Source organism: Sinocyclocheilus rhinocerous, unplaced genomic scaffold (genome assembly GCF_001515625.1).
Source record: "Sinocyclocheilus rhinocerous isolate Xijiao unplaced genomic scaffold, SAMN03320098_v1.1 scaffold953, whole genome shotgun sequence".
In the NCBI taxonomy this organism is placed as follows: Eukaryota; Metazoa; Chordata; class Actinopteri; order Cypriniformes; family Cyprinidae; genus Sinocyclocheilus; species Sinocyclocheilus rhinocerous.
In genome coordinates, this window is record NW_015643169.1 from 526,915 (window position 1) to 534,397 (window position 7,483).

Consider the following 7,483-nt stretch of genomic DNA (forward strand, 5'->3'; position numbering starts at 1 on the left):
CGAATCAGACCTGAAACGAACAAACATACTACTGCCACTAGACAACACCAAAGCCGGGAGACTGTTTCCACAGAAACAGCCTACAGTAATTGAGATTTATATTTTTTTGGCAGACAAAAATGAGTGCACAGATGTTCGGCTAGGATCAAAGGCAAGCTTTTGGATTCAGTAAATGTCAGTTCTCACCCAGTTGGGCGACACCATCTGAAGCACCGCCATAGACGTCCACAAAGTCACCACATGATTCTGGGACAAGGTTAAACGCTGTGAATGTTAGCCGGACCTTTTCCCCATCATGTACGTGTATCATCCACTAGCGACCCATGCAAATAAAAAATACTACTTAATTTATCGTTAATCCTCACCTTTGAATAACTAGAATGCAGTGCATTTAAACTGCTATTTTTAGCATTTTGATTTTGAACATGCACAATGCATAGACTGATCCAAATGCAATTTTGGTATCCTGACAGGGCTGGTGATTGAAATTGTGCTTTCTCATGCATCTTTAGTTAGTTTCAAGTCAAGGCTGGAAGGCTGGCTGTAGATTAGCTGATGTGGGTAAATATCTTGCCAGATGGAGCCACGCTGTGAGGAAGCTTCCAGCAATCTGACTTCCACAATCAAAGCCCCTCATGTCAAAACTGATCATCAAATCCTCCTCACAAACTCCACAGTTTCCTGTGTATGTGCAATCTGAGTGTCACTGGAGTCATTATTGGAGTCAGATACAATTAGTCGAAAAATATGATGGAACTCTATTTTTTTGAAGTTTTGGAGAAAATGTGCATGTGTAAAACACTCCGCCTTGATGCTAGAATGTTATGGATGGGTGCAAGCCAAGAGCATTGATTGCTAATCTGTTCTGGAGAGTTGCTAGGTGATTACATACTGGTGCAGTCAAAAAAACAAAAAAACTACCCCAGTAGCTACATTTATATGCATCAAAACAATACTTTTGTAATTTGATTTATCGTATTGAAAAGGCTTCATGTAAACATCTCAGTCGATCCAACTGAGCTTGATCTGAATTGATCTAAATATCTTTAGTATTTGAAAAGAGTGGTGTAGACCTGTAATAATCAAATCAATAGGAAAAAAATAAACAGTTAACATCCTACGATGTTAAGCTGTTTTACATCCTATGAATGTGCATATGTTTATTTGCGTCTTACTAACTGGTCAGTGGAGGAAACTGAATATTTACATAATATTTGCTTAAAAAAAACATTTCTGACATAAATGTCAGTTTTCTTTTTAGATATGACATCAAGACAAAAATGACAATAATGAAGTACTCACAGTGACATCGCGGTGGTCTTCTTTTTCTGAAAGTGGTGACGTTAAGTTTTGAATACATGTAATGTACTTGTAAACACAAATGTGCATCAGATGGGTTCTTATAGGGTTCTTATAAACAGAATTTCAGATTGGATTCATTCGCATTGACAAATGGCTAATCTTCCTTTTCATTTTGGGTTTATTTCATCATCGAAAATCAAGTTCTGTCACTTGGAAAAGTAACATAGATTTGAAGTATTTTTCATGTCTGCAGCACAAATGATCACTAACTGTAAGTATGAGCAATAGTAATAGTAATGCTTGCATTAGTGTTTTAAAAACGAAGGGATTTCCTCTTATGCAAGAGTCAAATATCTTCATGTTATTAATTTTGATGGTGAAGGTTATGCATAAGTAAGGCAGCAGATATTGAACACAGTGTTCAGAGCAAATGGATCGTAGGTGGAAATGGACAAAGACAGACTCCAGAGAACAAACTGGAAAATAACAGATTGTGATAAATCAAGAGCAGGTGTAGAGGTCATATTGATCATTGGAAGCACCTCGCCGTTCTCATAGTTTTGTGTGGGAAAGCCAGGGGTCAACAGATCCCCACGGTCACCTTGAAGAACGCCACCAGCCCCAACTATTTCTAGAAGCATGGGAGGGAATAAGAGAGATTTAGCTGCAAAGAGAGACACCAAAAAAGTATTCTGACAGCCCCCCTCCCTTCCAATGCACCCCAGTTATGCACACACACACACATTAACGTGCTGCGTCTCTTTCTAGGTCAGCTGCAGCGAGACACATATAACAGCCTCTCAGTATCTGGCAGAGTAAAAATACAGTCACCAAATGATGATTTTTGTTTTGTTAAATCTCAAATGCTCTTCCACCGTGTTAATTATACTGTTATGTAAGTAAGTCATTATGTATCTCTCATTGTCTTTACCTGACGCTGTCTCAGGGGCCACAGCGTGGTACAGGGCTTTGAATCCCTTCTCTGTGTACCTGTCGTTGGTGTCAAAATACACAAAAATGCTGTTTCCTAAGGACACTACTGGTTTAGGCACAAAATAGCCACAGTACTTCCCTGCAGAAGAAACAAATATGATGCTTATTGTAGGAACATTATGATTATATTGCATTATTTTGACATTTATTTATACATTTTGTAATGAAAATTAAGCATATATTCCCACTAAATTTTCCTTACCGTAATCAGAAAAATATAATTACAATATTAAAGTATATATATGATATAAAGTGTATATCTATCTATTGAGATATATATATATATATAGATATAGATATATATATAGATATATATATAAAAAACAAACAAACAAACAAAAGTAAACAAATGTTGGTAACACTTTATTTTACAGTGTCCTTACTGTGCTTACTAGTAATAACAGTAAATTATGCATAATTACATGCAATAACCCTAAACCAAGTACAGGATAATTAATATTACTCAGTACTTAAATTTATAATTACACCGTGAGAAGAACTCTGTAAAATAAAGTGTAACCTAAATGTTCTTAAAATCAAACACTGTGTAATTTTAATTTATTAATATTACACCATAAACCATAAAAATGACACCATCTCAACTGAAAAATTCCTGTCCATGTTGCTAACAGCTTTTATCAAGTGACTGAATTTGAAACACTGATTTTGATTAAAACACAGCCTTTGACATCAACAACAAAGATTTTCTCTTACGTTTTCTCATATGTTTCTATTTTGGTATCCTCACTATGAGATATTATATAATTATCTGATTTGATTGCATTAATTAATTTTCCAGTTTTGGGTTGTGACCCACCAATTGATAATCGCTGGACTACAATATCCAGGAAAATACAGCACTTTTGGTAGAGTGGCAATCTCAGTGTTGATGTGTGTCCTCTCATTCAAACTGAAAATTTGTCAGGACATGCTCAGCATAAGCAATGGCCCAACAGCCAAAAAATGGTGACCGGTAACATTCAGTCAGTCTGTCAGAAGTTAATTGCCTCATGCCCTCTGGAATAAATGCAGGCAGATTGCTTCTGCGCTCATGGTAATTAACTTACAGTGATTTTTCCCCCTGACTCTCTGCATTGACGAGAAATGGTTTTGCCAAAATGATGACCAGCCACAACACAAGACTCACCAATGGTGCCCAGTTCGTCCTTGAGCATAACAAAGTCGGCCTCACACATGTTGGAGTCCTGTATAGAGAAGTCTTCAAACCAGAGATGGATCACCTGGAAGAAGAAACCAAGAGAACGTCTCAGGTTACTTATGTAACCATGGTTCCCTGAGTAGGGAACGAGACACTGCGTCCTCTAGGGGTCGCTATGGGGAACGCCTCGTCGTGACCAGTCGCACCGTTAGTGACGTCATGGGCTGTCGCCGGCCAATGTGTTGTTGGTGTTTTTTCAATGTATGCTTCAGACACGGGTCACGACGAGGCGTTCCCCATAGCGACCCCTAGAGGATGCAGTTCGAAGTTCCCTTGAAAGGGAACTCATTTTGCTGTTTGCCACTTTCCACAAATAAGGTACAAATGGTGTTACATTACTTTGTAATGGATTAAAGGCACAATTAAAACTTATAATAAGGTATCTCATACCTTGAAAATCTAATGCAAAGTCAGACAGCATATCTAATATTTCCTGCCAGTTAAGCACCTTGTACTAACACTTGAAAAAAGAAAAATATGATATTGTTTTTAAGAGTTTGAATCCCTATTTGGAGCCCTATATGTGGAAGGTACTTTCATAAACCAAAGCAGGTCACTTAAACCTTACAGTGTCCTATTGAGCAGCTAACGGCTAATGAGCTGAGATAAGTGTCATCCGGTACCTTATTGGCTTCTACTGTGATGTTCCGATCTGCAGCTCATGCCATTGTCGTAGCTGCTGGGGTAATTCCCCTGAGGAAGCCGTCAGCTCCTGCAGACTCCCACATCTAGTATCGATCTCATCCTCTGCGGACAGAGACAGAGCGAGGAATAGAATTTGACATCGCCTGTGTAAACAGATTGATTACATTTCCTCAGCAGCACCCCGCAGGTGAAGCTATTTCATGGATTCAGCCTCGTGGAGCATAATGCAGTTTTAGTCTGGTAACTGAATTTGAAAGGAAAGGATAATGTGTGTGTACCAAAATGTGTGTGTATATATAATGCACCGCATTCATCATTAGAGACGCAAAAATAACCTTAAGCTTAATGATTATGTCCATAAGCATTGTAAGTTTAAAGTGAAAGTTTAGGTGTTATTTTACTCGTATGAACATTTTTCATTATTGTGCACCAAACTGAAAAAGTACTTCTGGAAGTAGAAAGTGATTACAGGAAGTTTCTAAGAGCTATTTTTGAGAGTATTATGCAGCTTAACTACGTAATTTATGTATATGTATATGCCGCTTTCCAGTGCTTTCTGAAGAGGAAAGTGCTGCATTGTATGACACAGATTTCACAATAGTGTTGTTCCAGTGAGGCTGATTCAACCAAATGTATAGTAATTTTGCGCTGAGAAGTAATTTAAAGTTTTATCAATAACCTCAATCATTCAAAAGTAACTTTATAGTTGTAGTTTTATAGCTGTTGTTTATAATGAACACCAGCAGCATCAGAAGGCAAAAGGAAGTCATTTGGGATTTGGATTTAATATATAGCATTAAAACTCTTTTTTTCATGAATGTCAAGCAGCAGAGATTCATTATTGACTAGTTGTTTGCCAAGTAAACGACTCTGTGGCATTGATCAAGTCTACTGATTTGACATTATAGGCCCTTAGAATCATAAATAATTACACATTTTCTATTGTTTTATTTAGTACCACTGAGATGCTTTATCTACATTTATATCTGAGTGGAAGTCAGAGCTAAATAAGTGTGCAAAACTAATTATCTTGAAATATATCTGGATTTGGAGCAACAATAACTCACCTTTTGGACTTGAGTTGTTCCTCTCAATGACAAACACCACAACTATTCCAATAGTGACTGCAGTCAGGGCTACAAATAGGAAGATCAAGATCTTCTCTAATGTTGTCAGGCTTTTCTTGGACGTCATCTGTTCTGATGTTCCTCAGTGTTCTTTGGCGAGAAGCAGATAAATGGGTTCTTCAGCCGAAGCTGACTGAGTAACGTTCTCCTCGCAGATGGTCTAATATTTATAACGTTGCGTTGACCTTTGTAGAGCTGTACTTTACTCTCGAATGGGTTTGCTGTGTGACTCTACAAAAGCAATTTCTGCAAGTATCTCCTTAATAGATTTTACTGCATATGTGACAGGTCAGGTTGTAAATTTAGGAAATCGTACTGGTTTTATCTAGGAAGTCTTATCGGTTAAGTGAAAGCAGTTATTACAGTCTCAAATAATTAACTACATAAGAAGTAACTTGGTTTTGTGGTTGTAAAACACTTGTAGACTTTGTTTAGTCAAACTGTTGAAGGTGAAATAATTAGTTACATGCTTAACCTTTATCGTATTAAGTATTCTTAGTGTCTGCTTAGTCATTTAATGAGATATTTCACCCAAAAATTTAATTTCTCAGTGTTGTTTTGTCCATACAATTATTTGGTCCAGTGTTGTTTTGGACCCAGTTGACTGTCACTGCATGAAATATTCTTCAAAATAGCCTCTTTGTGCTCGACAGAAGAAAAAAAAGTCATTTTGGAATGACATGAAGATGAGTAAATGATGACCGAATGTTCATTTTTGGCTAAAACTATCCCTTTAAGGCTTTCCCACATGTCTGGACACAATGCTTCCGAGTTCATACAAATACCTGGATCTATTGGGTCTAAAAATAAACATTCTAAGGGCCAGCAATTGACTGAACACTTTGTATTTGGGAAGAAAAAATCAACAGAGAAGAAAAAGAACAGTTCGCTGTGCCGCACATACTGTCAAGGCCTGTTTGCTCAGGTATTGAACGGGGCGAATGAAAGAGGGTCTTTTTAAAGAGCCCCTTTCATTGAAGCGGCCCGTATATGCTCAGTCGTTCAACCAGAGGTTTGTTCTGAAGGAACCTTTGGAAGGCAGTGTCACTATCTGACTCACTCTTTAAGGAGTGTCTTTGAGGTTCCTTCTGGAATTCTGGAGAGAAAATAAGTTCTGCACCGAGTGGCATCAAGATAATAAGAACTGTGTTTTGCTCTCATAAATACCAGGAATGACCTGTTATCAAAAAGATTACAGTGTAACATTCTCGCCATATGAGAGATTTTATCTCTCTGAACTATTTTTTATTAATTTCTGTTTTTTCTCCATGCTCTGGATTTGTTGGTCCAGCACATCCCATAGATAATCAATCAGATTGAAATCAGGGGAATTTGGAGTCCTAGGCAACACCTTGAACTCTTTGTCTTGTTCCTCAAACCATTCCTGAACAACATTTGCAGTTTGGCAAGGTGCATTATCCTGATGAATGTGGCCACTGCCATCAGGGAATACCACATGCACCCGTCCATCCACCTGATCTAAAAGAAAACGTGATTCATTAAACCAGGCAACCTTCTTGCATTGCTCCGTGGTCTAGTTCTGATACTCACATGCCCATTGTAGGTCTGCAGCTACACAGCTCTGGCAAACTGCAATGCACTGTGTGTTCTGACACTGTTCTGTCATGACCAGCATTAAGTTTTTCAACAATATGAGCTACAGTAACTCTTCTGTGTAATCGGACCAGACAGGTTAATGAATCTTGGGCTCCTATGACCTTGACTCTGGTTCCTTGCACCAATTTTAGTCGGTTTAACCACTGCATACTGGGAACACCACACAATACTTGCCATTTTGGAGTGTGCTTTTTCTGAACCAGTCGTTTAGCCCTTGTCAAAATCACTCAGATCTTTTCTCTTGCCCATTTGTCCTGTTTCCAAAACATGAAATTCAAGAACTGACTGTTCACATGCTGCCATTGTAACAATATAATCAATGTTATTCACTTCATCTGTCAGTGATTTTAATGTTGTGGCTGATCAGTGTATGTATTATATGTAATATTATGTCAATATCCGTAGAGACATGTATGGGGTACAATGTACAGTTACTGACACCTGGTTTGGACCGTCACTGTTAGCTTTGAGCCGAAGCTATGAGTGAAGAGCGCCATATTGTCAGGATTTAATTAGGACGAGGAGGAGAGTGAAGGGCAGGCGGCATCTCAGCATGAGATCAGGTGCGTGTAGAAGATGA

General features: G+C 38.2%; 1 pseudogene; it reads right to left on the minus strand.

Annotated features, from left to right (window-relative positions):
• Window positions 1-5,353, minus strand: part of LOC107756987 (cubilin-like) — a 15,724-nt pseudogene extending 10,371 nt beyond the window's left edge.
• Between the last annotated feature and the right edge of the window lie 2,130 nt (window positions 5,354-7,483).